Source organism: Suricata suricatta, chromosome 12, assembly GCF_006229205.1.
Source record: "Suricata suricatta isolate VVHF042 chromosome 12, meerkat_22Aug2017_6uvM2_HiC, whole genome shotgun sequence".
Taxonomy (NCBI): Eukaryota; Metazoa; Chordata; class Mammalia; order Carnivora; family Herpestidae; genus Suricata; species Suricata suricatta.
The window spans coordinates 30,502,171-30,514,911 of NC_043711.1; positions in this window are offsets into that span (position 1 = coordinate 30,502,171).

Below are 12,741 nucleotides of genomic sequence, written 5' to 3' on the forward strand. Positions count from 1 at the left end.
CAATACTAAGAGCTTATGTGTACTGAGCACAATATGAACCAAGTGTAAGGGTTTAATATGAATTGCATCATTTATCCCTGAAAACAAAACAGTCCCAGTCACACTGTGATTGTGAGTGTATTCCCATTTTACAAATGAAGAAACAGAGACTTAGAAAGATCACCAACCAAGCAACAGAGAGACATGATGCAAACCCAGGCTTTGATACCAAAATCCATGTTCTGAACCACATTCCTACACTATAGACGACACTACCGATGTCCATGCCTTCCCAGTTGTAGAATCCTTGATTCTCAGCAGGGAGGATCATCATTCCATCCTGCCAGCCCCCTACTAACAAGAGGTAACATTTGTTGAGCACTTGCTATGTGCTCATAGCTCTCAGTTCTTTACCTAATTTAAGCATCAAAACAAGCCGTGAGGACGGTAGTATTATCAGCCCCATTTCACACATGAAGCACCTGAAGCTTAGATTACATAATACAGGAAAGTCATGCTGGAGGAAGAAGCAGAACTCGGATCTGGTGCCTGCCAGTCTGCCCCAGGGCCCTTGCACTGACCAACACTATGGCTGGCAGTAACACCTATTGCTGTCTTCCAATTACAGTAAGTCAGTAATTGGAAATACATTCATATTTGACAGCTCTCCTGTACTGAACATTTTTCACAGGCTGGATGCTTGCTCTCTTTGATTCTCATAATTATCCCATAGAGCAAATGCTGTTATTGTCCTTATGATAGCAATGAGGAAACTCAGGGGCAAAAGTCAGATGCCCAAGTAACCCAGCTAGTAAGCAACAAGACGGGGTTTTGAGCCAGGTCTTCTTGATTCTAAAACCCACTTTCCTTTCATCACACCCTGAAACTTCCTGAGAAGTTAATTTACTACTATAACCTGGTTTGAAGGTATATGGGATATTTAAAAATTATCTAATATTTATTTATTTTTGAAAGAGAGAGAAAAAGAGAGGCGGTGGGGAGGGCAGAGAGAGAGGGAGACATGGAATCCGAGGCAGGCTCCAGGTTCTGAGCTGTCAGCATAGAGCCCGATGTGGGGCTTGAACCCACAAACCACGAGGTCATGATCAATTGTCTGAGACACCCAAGGATATATGGGATTTTCAAGCTGTGATTAAGCAGATTCCATTACCAAAAAGCACAGCCTTAAGCTCAGGCTGACCTCCCGTTTGTGGTTCCCTCTTCCCTGGGAAGTGACTTTGTCCTTCTTGCTTCCTAGCACCATACACAGTATCATCAGGCTTTTCAATGAATATTTATTGAACTTTTTAAAAAGGCAAATGCTCATTATTTGCACCTTACAATGGAAGAAGACAAGAAGATCGTTGGAATCCCCCTTTGGTTGATCATTCCCATTCAGGGAACAGAAAGTCCACACACAAAGGGTAATTTGGATTCCTTTTCCCATTCTGTCTGTGTAACCCCATTTATGTCGCTCTGTAATAGGCAGCAGTTTGAAGATTACATAACCAGAGTGTACCTTGTCTCGTTTCCACTGACTTCTCTATGTAATCAGATCACTTCAAACTTTGATATCATTTCTCCAGGAGACTTTTGGTTTTGGCTTTTCTTCCTTCTTTCCTTCTTCCCTTCCTTCTCTCCTTTCCTTCCTTCCTTCACTTCTTCCCTCTTCCTTCTTCCCTCCTTCCCTCCTTTTCTTCCTTCCTTCCTTCCTTCCTTTTTTGGTCTGACCACCTGTACCTCTGAAGCTCAGTCTTTTGCAGATCAAACAAGCATCTACCCTGCAAGGAAGGAATTTCAACAAGGAATAAGGGTAGTCTAAACCTCAAATAGAAAAGCGTAGTCTCTTTTATACTATAATGTTGTAGAGACAGATATTAACTCATTTAGTTTTGCCTTTATCTGCAGATTTATTTCCATGCTCTGAAACTGTTTCATAATTGACCCCTTTCTAAAACTATCTAGAGCTGGTCTGTGATACAGTTGTGATAATGTGACCATCTTTCCTATAGTCATTTGTTGTCTGCAATTTCACTGTACTAGTGCTGAATATTGAAGTACAAATATATTTATAATAGTAACAACCACTGTGTGTTAAGTGCTCATTACGAGCCAAGCACTGAGATGGTACTTTGCATATATTATCTCATAGGATCTTTTCACCAACCCCTGAGTGTGGTGGTATTATTATTATTAATCTTTTTCTACAGAAAAGAAAACCAAAGTGCAGAAAAGTCAAGTAATTTACCCAAGGTCATTCTGCTCCTTAACTAGGGATGCTCTTGTCTGAACCTAGGTATGTCAGACTTCAAAACCTGTGCTCAAAAAAGCTATGATCCACTACCTCCCCCAAAATAAAATAAAACAAAACACAACAACAACAAAAGCTAATAAGCATAACTTGAACAATCTTTGCTGCCTTTTGCTGTTCAGGCGTACAACTAACATCAAATTAGGAACAAGCATGAGAGCCTTTGCACCCAACTGAGGCTGAAAGCAAATTTAAAATCTGGCAATACTAAGGTTTAGCAGGGATATTCAATAGCCTCTGACAGATACCTTTCATCCCCCTAGAGTCTGTTATCCCCAGAGCACTTTGATAGGGTCTTTCTTAAATGTAAGTAAATCATGGCTCAGTCGGTTGAGCATCTGAATCTTGGTTTTGGCTCAGGTCATGATCTCATGGTTCATGAGATCAAGCCCCATGTCAGGCTCTACACTGTCAGTGCTTGGGATTCTCTCTTCCTCTCCCTCTGTCCCTCTCCCACTTGCATGGATGTGCACTCTCTCTCTCTCTCTCAAAATAAATAAATACTTTAAATAATTATAGGGGCACCTGGGTGGCTCAGTCAGTTAAGTGGTCAACTCCGGCTCAGGTCATGATCTCACAGTTCATGGGTTTGAGCCTGCATCGGACTCTGTGCTGACAGCTAGCTCAGAGCCTAGAGCCTGCTTCAGATTCTGTGTCCCTTTCTCTCTCTGGTCCTACCCTGTTCACACTCTGTCTCTCTCTGTTTCTCATAAATAAATAAATGTAAAAATATTTTTTTTAATTATAAAATGTAAGTAAATTATATCACTTTTCCACAAAACTCCCCAATGTTTTCAATGGAAGGCGGATTTGATGTCCCTGGTTTCTTATTCTTCCTACATTCATGCCCTTTGACATGTGGCTTTGCAGTTCCTTCCATTAAAAGTGGTGTCTAGAGGCACCTGAGAGGCTCAGTCAGTTAAGCATCTGATGTCATCTCAGGTCACTCACAGCTCATAAGTTCGAGCCCTGTGTCAGGCTCTGTGTTGACAGCTCAGAGCCTGGGGCCTGCTTTGGATTCTGTGTCTCCCTCTCTCTCTCTCTGCCTCTCTTCCATTCATACTCTGTCTCTCTCTCTCAAAAATAAATAAACATTAAAAAATTTTTAAAAAGCAATGTCTATATCTCCACTTCATAACATGGACCCCTGACTTGCTTTTACCAACTAGATATGAGCAGAGTTCTGGAAATGTGTGTGCTGACTTGTGCATGACCTCAGTGTTTTTTTGTTTTTTGTTTTTAATTTTTTAATGGTTTTTATTTATTGTTGAGAGACAGAGACAGTGTGAGCAGGGAGGGTCAGAGAGAGAGGGAGACACAGAATCTGAAGCAGGGTCCAGGCTCTGAGCTAGCTGTCAGCACAGAGCCCGACGTGGGGCTCAAACCCACGAACTGTGAGATCATGACCTGAGCCGAAGCCGGACACCTAACCGACTGAGCCACCCAGGCACCCCATGACCTCAGTGTTAAAGAAAAATGAGAAGTAGGAGAAGCAGACCTGATCCTCCCACCAAAGCCTGGAACCAGACCAGGCTAGATCAGCTAACCACCTGCCAACCCACAGATACTTTTTTCTTTTAAGTTTATTTATTTATTTTGAGAGAGCGAGAGTGAGAGAGCAGGGGAGGAATAAAGATAGAAGGAGAGAGAGAGAATCCCAAGCAGGCTCCACACCACAAGTGCACAGGCTGATGCGGGACTTGAACCCATGAACTATGAGATCATAATCTAAGCCAAAATCAAGAATCGAGTGTTTAACTCAGCGACCAGGTGCTCCCATGCCACTGAGTTATGAGGTGGTTTGTTACACAGCATCGTTAAAGCTATAGGTAAATAATGCCTTACCTTCCTCAGAATACATCTAAAACTGTAGCTATTTCCCATAAGGCTTTCTTTTTGTTTTAATTTATTTAATATTTATTTATTTTTGAGAGAGAGAGAGAAGAGTGTGAGCAGGGGAGGTGGGGGAGAGAGAGAGAGACAGACAGAGACAGAGACAGAGACAGAGAGAATCTGAAACAGGCTCCAGGCTCTGAGCTGTCAGCACAAAGCCCAATGTGGGTCTCAAACCCACAGACTGTGAGATCATGACCTGAGCTGAAGTCAGACACTTAACTGACTAAGCCACCCAGGCGCCCCTCCTGTAAGGCTTTCTAAGGCCTCCGTGTGTGAACACTTCTCTTGCCATTGCTTCTTGTTCACTCTTTTCAGCCACAGTAACTTCTTGCTGCCTTTTCAAATCATCTTAATATGCTTTACAAGGTATTTTATATCATTTGACGCCCCTAGTAATCTGATGATATTATGAAGGAAAATAAGACATTCTGACCCCATTTCTCAGATGTAAAACTGCAGATCCAAACCTTGCAAAAGGAGCTACAACTATTTACTGATAGCACTGGGACCAGCAACCTGTCCACTAACTTTGGTGAAACCCCAGATCCTGCTTTTGTATGTTTTACTTTGGGCAAATGACTTAACCTGTCTGTTCTCATTTTTTTAAATCATCTACTTAGTTGGTTTCATCTGTAAGTTTTATCTATGAGGCTTATTGATAAGGTTTCCTCTATTTTTCTATTAGGATATTTTAAAAGTATGTAAACAACTAGATTCCAAATGGTGGGTTTAAAAAATTAAGGAGGGGTGCACTATTATCTCCACAGACAAATTGGTGCAAACGTTTAACTGAATCTTTAATTATGGGAAACAAAGTAGATAGTTAATGGCAAAGAGACGGTATATCAGGAAAACTGCTCACTGGAAGACGGAGTTTTAGATGCACCAACCCCTTTCCTTCTCTCACCTCTGCCTGCTCCCTCCCTTGCACTCCCCCTGCCACACGGGTACTTGGGTTTTCACGTCAATTTTCAAATTTCAAGGCTTCTGTTGACCGAGGTTCCTTTGATGTAATGCCCTTACCCTTGAGTCCTCTTGAAGGAACATTAGCTCCTTGGTAGAGGCTCTCCCAAGCTTTCTCAGTTTGGATTTCTCCTCTGGGTTACAACTGCCCTTTGGGCCAACCTCTGTCTAGCCCGGCTCACTACTGCAATAACATAACCAGCACTGCCGTACCAGGCTCTCTTCCAAGTACTGTATGTACTAATAGCGTCTAAGAAGCAGCTTTTGTTCTTATTCCCATTGTATAGGTGACAAGAATTACAGCAGTGCAGTGAAGTCATTGCCCTCAAATAATACATACAAAGCCCAGGTCTGAACCAAGGCAGTTGGGCTCCAGAGTTCATGCTCTCCACCATTATTTCCTCCTGCCCATTATGATTCATCACGACTGGTCATTTCAGTACCTGTTCATCCTATCCATTTTGGACTCACCTACTGCCAGGAGCCAATTCAGATCCCCTGTGTAAGGGGCCCTCCGGTGGAAACGACAGATTGCTCTGAAGGGTTTTATTCCTCAGAGCATAGCAGGCAGCGTGGGCTCCATGCTCACATTGGTCCCCCGTGCTCTCACGTCCCATGAGGGTAATGCAGAAGGGCCCAGGTGGACGCTGGTCCTGTAGCAGGGTCGCATCATACTTGAGAAGCCCCGACTTTGGAAAACACAAGCTTCTAAAATGAGCAGTAGGTCTACCTGTCCACTGTCCCAGAGGGAGGAATTTGCTTTATGATATGAGGTGGTAAATAAAACCTCCTAACGTGGCTCAGAGGCACTGTAGGCTCTGCCTTCCGCCTCTGTCACAGCCCCATCTCTGACTACACTTCCCATTTAGTTCCCACCACTTTGGCCTTCTCTTAGTCCCTTCATCTCACCCTACTCATTCCTGTCACAGGACCTTCGCACATGCTGTTCCCTCTACCTGGAGTTCTCTCTTTCCTTTCATCTCTTCTTACTCATTTTGAAGTTTGCTTCTCCTAGAGCTCTTCCTCAAGGAAGACATACTAAGTCAAATGTCTTCTTCAGGTGCTCTCACAGACCCATAGACCTCTCTTTCATGGCTTTTATTATGTTTACAACTTGACATGTATGTGTATAGACTGATTAATAGAACTCCCTGTGAACCAGTAAACACCATGAGGGCAAGCACCATGCTCCACCATGAGAGTCCCAGTTCCTTGCCCTGCGTCTGAGTAGGTCCCCAGTAGATATCTGTAAATAAGTGGATCTTGATGTCCCCAAAGGTTTTTAGAGTGTCTGGTACATAATGGCATCCCAATGAGTGGGAGCTAAATTACTAACATACAGTAGAAGACCAGAAGGGAGAGGGTGATAGTTTCAAATCTTAGAACCATTGTGGAAGCAGGTGATAAAACTTGCCTACACACTTACTTCCCACTGGTGTGCAAATCAATGAGGCAGCACAATGGGTGGATAACAGGCTTTGCATTAATAATAACAGGATCTCCACTCAGAGAAACAAGAGCTGAGACAGACACAGTGATTTTTGGCAACCCATGTATGTTCAGAGATATTTTCCCAAAGAGGGCTGGCATTTTCAATGGCAGAATTTGGGAAAGTGAAAACCTCTTGGAGGAGACACAAAATTTTACTTTTTAATAAGGATGTTTGCAATGTTTCCCAATCTCTTTCACATTCCACAAGCACAAAGGAAAAGCACAAAAAATACTAACAGCTCCTTTTTTATTTAAAGTCTTAAAATCAGTGGAGTTGCCTTGGTAGGGTCATCAGGAACTGTGAAGGATCTGATAACTTACTCTACTTACAAGCTAACAAGTTAGCCTGCCACAGTCCCGTGGATGCTGGCAGAAGACACAAGATGCCTGGGTCAGAGACCCTGGTGATTAATTTTAGGTGTCCACGACAAGGCCCAAACATTTACCCAAACATTATTCTGGATGTGTCTGTGAAGGTGCATCTGAAGAAGATTAACATTTATATTAAGGCCCTTGAATTGAGGCAGAATGCTATGGACTGAATTGTGTCCTCCCAAAATTCATATGTGGAAACTAACCTCCAAAGGAGGTGAGATCTTTAGGAGGTAATTAAGGTTAGATGAGGTTCCAAGGGTGGGGCCCTTACTTTTTTTTTTTTTTTTTTATGATTAGCAATGTAGAGCAAATGCTCAGTATTCCACCCCTATTCCGTCCATACTCACCTCTACTGGCATTCCGCCCCCATTCTGTCCATACTCCCCTCTTCTACATGAAGAAGGCCCCTGACAGCATTGACACTGCCCCGGGCAAGCCAGGGTGCCAGACAGTTCATGCCCTGGAGGCAGCCCTCCGCCAATGACCAGCAGGGGGCAGAGGGTTGAGCACCATGCCTCCCCTAATTCACAGTGGGTAACTCAGAAATGGAGATGTGCCCCTGCATGGGACCACTGTGTTCCCCAGCAGGACCGAGCTCTGGTTGCCCTCGGTGCTAATGTGCTTGGTAACACACTCCTTCCCACCTGCCTGTTCCTTCTCTCATTTTCTTATCTGCCTACTGGTATTTCCCGGGATCACCAGCCCAAGTAAGTTACTTGCCCTTGCCTGTCTCTTTGGGTTCTGGTTCCAGAAGAATTCAAAATCCAATGACATGATAGAATCATTCTGGGTTTTTTGAAAAGTACCACAAAACGTAAAGAATATTGCTGTGGCCATTCACAGCAAGAGAAGGGCATCTGGGAAATCAGGCAGCCATCTTTGGTTAACACTGAACTTTGGAAAGGTCTTCTGGTTAGCCTTGGATCCCTGCTCACTTCTCTGGCTTCGTCTCTCCTTCTCCCGTCTTTTTACATCTCTGTTCCAATTATCCTGACCTTCTTTCCGTTTCTCTATGCCACCTCTGGACAATTATACATATTTTTTAAAACATTTTTATGGTTTTTATTTATTTTTGAGAGTCAGCACGAGCAGGGGAGGGTCAGAGAGAGAGAGATACAGAATCCCAAGCAGGCTTCAGGCTCTGAGCTAGCTGTCAGCACAGAGCCCGACGTGAGGCTCAAACCCTTGAACCGTGAGATCATGACCTGAGCTGAAGCCAGACGCTTAACCGACTGAGCCACCCAGGCGCTCCTGGTTTCTAAAATTCTTTTTGCTTTCCAAAATTCTACCCATCCTTCAGTTGCCTTTAAAATATCATTCCCTTCATGGGTGCCTGACTGGTTCAGTCAGAAGCACATGCAACTCTTGATCTTGGGGTTGTGGGTTCCAACCCCACATTGAGTGTGGAGATTACTTAAAAATAAAATTTTTAAGGGGCCCCTGGGTGGCTCAGTTGGTCAAGTGCTTGACTCTTGATCTCATGGTTCCTGGGTTCAAGACTGGCATTGGGCTCCTTACTGATGGTGGGGAGCCTGCTTGAGATTCTGTCTCCCTTTCTCTCTGCCTCTCCTCTGCTTGCTCTCTATCTCTCTCTCTTAAAATAAATAAATAACCAAACATTAAAAAATGAGCAAATAAAATCTTAAAAAAATAAAATCATAAAATAAAATATCATTCCCTTCAAAAGCCTGCTCTGACCTGCCCATATTGGATTAGATAGTCTTCCTCAGTGTTTGCCTGCCACCCATTAGGCCATGTGACCCATGTTATCAAACCATAAACTCAAATTGCAAGAAATGCCTTTATCCTGAACACTAAATAAGCAGTTAATCCATATTTGTTGAATGAATAGATAATATTAACAATTATTTATAGACTATTCTTTCACATACATTTTTAAATTGAGTTCTCACAACCCTAGGGCAAGGAGTACAATTCTTACCATCTCCATGATGCTCAAAACAAAATAAAGGCACAGGAAGTCCAGATGGCCTTACACTACACAGCTTATAAATGGCAGCAGGATTTGAACTCCAGACTTGCTGGAGGTTTTTTAAAAATTGCCTATTGCAGATAAGCTCATGATTCAGAATAAAGTTTTGGGGGGTAAAAATTGGGGGAAAAGCAAAAGTCCTGAGAACTTCAAATTTTGAGAAATTCCTCACTCAACTGATAGCTCTGGGAAGAAATGAGAGAAACACATCAGGAATGGACTTTTTTCTCTTTAAAGCAGTCTCCACACCCAACGTGAGGCTTGAACTCACAACCCTGAGATCCAGAGTCCCATGCTCTATCAACTGAGGCAGCTAACCACCCCCAGGAACAAACTTATGAATCAAGCAGATTTTGGCTTGGATATCAGTACTGCATTTTACTGACCACATGACCTCTTGGTCAAGCAACTTATCTGGGAAGCTAGAAGTCAACTGTGGCTTGTAAGAAGCCTCCCTGGGGGGTCACGTGGGGAGCAGATCACTGTATTTAAGAAATAAGTAATTTGGATTATTGGCCATCCTTTCAATAAAGGTTTGCCATTCACTATCATAAGAAATGTAAGGTTTCTTTTTACATCAATTCATTGTAAGTTTTACTAGACACAACACGTAAAATTCTGGGTAAAAAATCGTTCCCTAAATGATGGTATTCTATACAACCTGTGTCTAACCCCGCAACACCAGGAACTTACTCAACCCTCGAGTTCACAATGCATTCAGATACAAAAGTCGTTGTATGCCCCACTGAGCTGGCCTACCTTGACCCTGTTTTTCTATTTTTCCTTCCTTTTATTTATTCCCGTCTCCCTTAATTTCAGCTGGGCCTTTCCTTGATGGTAAGAGTGATGGTTCAGCTAAGGGGGAGTAAGGCCGGATTCTCAAATCACCTTTGGAAAATCAAAGATTAAGATGGTGCCCCCCAGTTCAGGCCCTTAGTTTCTCCATTCCCAAGTTAAATGCTGTTCGGGTTAAACTGGCCAAACCATTATTGAGTGCTTAGGAGGTAGGCCAGGTATTGTCATATAATCATTCTTTGCAAGGTATGACAAACCAAAACAAAGAATGTAACGCCCATTCACAGTAAGAGACGATATATAAGCTCTCCTACAGGGATGACTAGGGCTCTCTAAGGGCTTCCTCTCCCTCAGACCAGGCACTGCCTATCTAATAGGAGGTGTGATGCATCAAGGAAGAGCAATGAAGCAGTCAGCACCCTACCATTTGCCTCCGCTCTTACCTCCCAGTGCCCACAGGCCCACTTCCGTCTGCCAGCATCTGCACTTTTTCACCTGATGGCGTCCTCTAGCACCGAAAGTGCTGGACAGTTAATGATGCTATTGTGCCTGCTGCTGCTCTTCAAATCTCAGGTATTTCAGGAACCTGTCTCTAAAGATGGGTTGCAAGAGTCTCTCTGGTCATAGATATTTTCACCATCTCTTTCCTATCTCAACAAATCCCTGCCTGCTTCCAAATATGCACTGTTGGTCACAGGAGAGCCCTTCTGTTGAAGAAGTGATGTGACAATTTCTGAACCATGAAATTTGTAAATAGAAAATTTCTATTTCTGCTCATTGATTTCCTTCCAGAACAGCATTTCCAGGTCCTACTGAGAATTTGTTCTCTATAGCTGAAGTTTGCATCCTGTTAGGGATGTGTGTGTGTGTGTGTGTGTGTGTGTGTGTGTGTGTGTGTGTGTGTTGGAGTTTGGGGTTGTGATTATTTAGCAAAGTCTGATGCTAGCTAGAGTAAATAACAGCCCCACCCCACGGAGGTCCACTTCCTAATTTCCAGAGTCTCTGGATATGTTACCTTATACGGTACGTGGGACTTAACTTTGCAAATGTGTTTATGAGTCTTGAGATGGAAGATCATCCTGGGTTATCTGGATGAGCCCAATGTAATCACAAGGGTCCTTAAATGTGGAAGAGGGAGGTGGAAGAAGAGAGAGTCAGAAGGAGATGAAAAGAATTGTCAGAAAGATACAACGTTGCCGGCTTTTGTCTTTTTAGGTGGAGGAAGGGAGTCACGAACCAAGGAATATGGGTGACCTCTGGATGCTGGAAAAGGCAAGGAAATGCATTTCCCCGAGAGACTCAGATGGAAAGGCAGCCATATCAGCACTTCGATTTTAGCCCAGTGAGACCCATGCAGACTCATAACTGCAGAAGTGTAAGGTACACAATTCTGCTGAGTTAAGGCTCTCCCACATTCAGGATAATTTGTTACAGGTAATTATGTAAGAGCATATTAATCAGCATGTTTGACACAATTGAGCTGCCCATCCTGGAGGTGACAATGTGCTCCAACTGAAATCATGTGACGTCACTGCTTTTCTCAAAATCTGCTAATGGCTTTTCAAATCACACAGAGTGAAAGCCACGTGCATAGGCTGGCCTTCAGGCCCCACATCATAGGTAAGTCCCCTATTATCTACTTGGCTTATATTCTACCGCTCTTGTTCTTGCTCCCTCTGTTCCAGCCATGAAAGCCATTTTGATCGGTAAACATAGCAAGCAGGTCCTGCCTCAGGGCCTTTGTCCTTACTATACTCTGTTCAAACTGCACCTTCCCTGGATATCCACATGTCTCATTTGCTCCTTTCTGGAGATTCTGATATGATGTCTCTATATGAGCGAGGTCTTCCCAGGCTCCTCCTCACAAAAAATAGCAACATATGCCATCCCTGTAGGCACTTCTGAGCCCTCGAAATGTCACATATTATTTATTTATTTCTTGCATCCTCCCTCCTACCTCAAATATAACCTCATGAAATTGGAGATTTTTATGTTTTCTCCCTGCTGTATCCCCAGTAACAAGGATGGGGTCTGGCCACAGTGGGCATGTAACAAATAAGTGAATAAATGAATGAATAAAATGATTCTTTGCTAGTTGAAGGAGATTGGTTAGGTCCTATTGAGCAAACCATCAAGTCTTTATTGTTTTGTGACACTGTATGCACTTGAAAACTTGCAAATAAGTACATGTCCGTTTATTAGGTTAGACTTTCTGTTGAGCTCTACAGTTTGAGCCACGCCAACAAGGACTTCTTGGCCTTTGATGGTGCCTTGCTGCTATCACATTAAAGAATGAGTTGATCTTAAACTTTCATTAATTTATTTTTATATGCTGAGAACCTTTTCGTTTTTTTCGTTGTTTTACTAAAGATATATTCTAAAACCAGCTCAATACCCTGACCATATAATAATCTCTAGAAAAGTAGACAAAAATGTTCAGAACATATCAACCCAACCACCGTCTTTAAAAAGCAGATGCAGACTCAAAACAGCAGCAGTGGATTCAGGAATTCCACACCTCAAGAAAAATGCTGTTTACAGAACTTCTGGAACTACAGAATAGTGTTTATATGTAATTTTACATTTTCCAGCAACTACATTTTTAAAAGACTTTTAAGTAATATCTATACCCAACAATGGGGCTCAAACTCACAACCCTGAGATCAAGGGTCACACACTCCTTTGACTCAGCCAGCCAGGTGCCCCATTTCATCTTCCTTTTAAAACTTTTAAAAATGAGGTCAATAGGGGCGCCTGGGTGGCTCAGTTGGTTAAGCACCCGACTTCGGCTTAGGCCATGATCTCACTGCTTGTGGGTCTGAGCCCTGCATCGGGCTCTGTGCTGACAGCTAGCTCAGAGCCTAAAGCCTGTTTTCAGATTCTGTATCTCCGTCTCTCTCTGACCCTCCCCTGCTCACACTGTCTCTCTCTCTCTCTC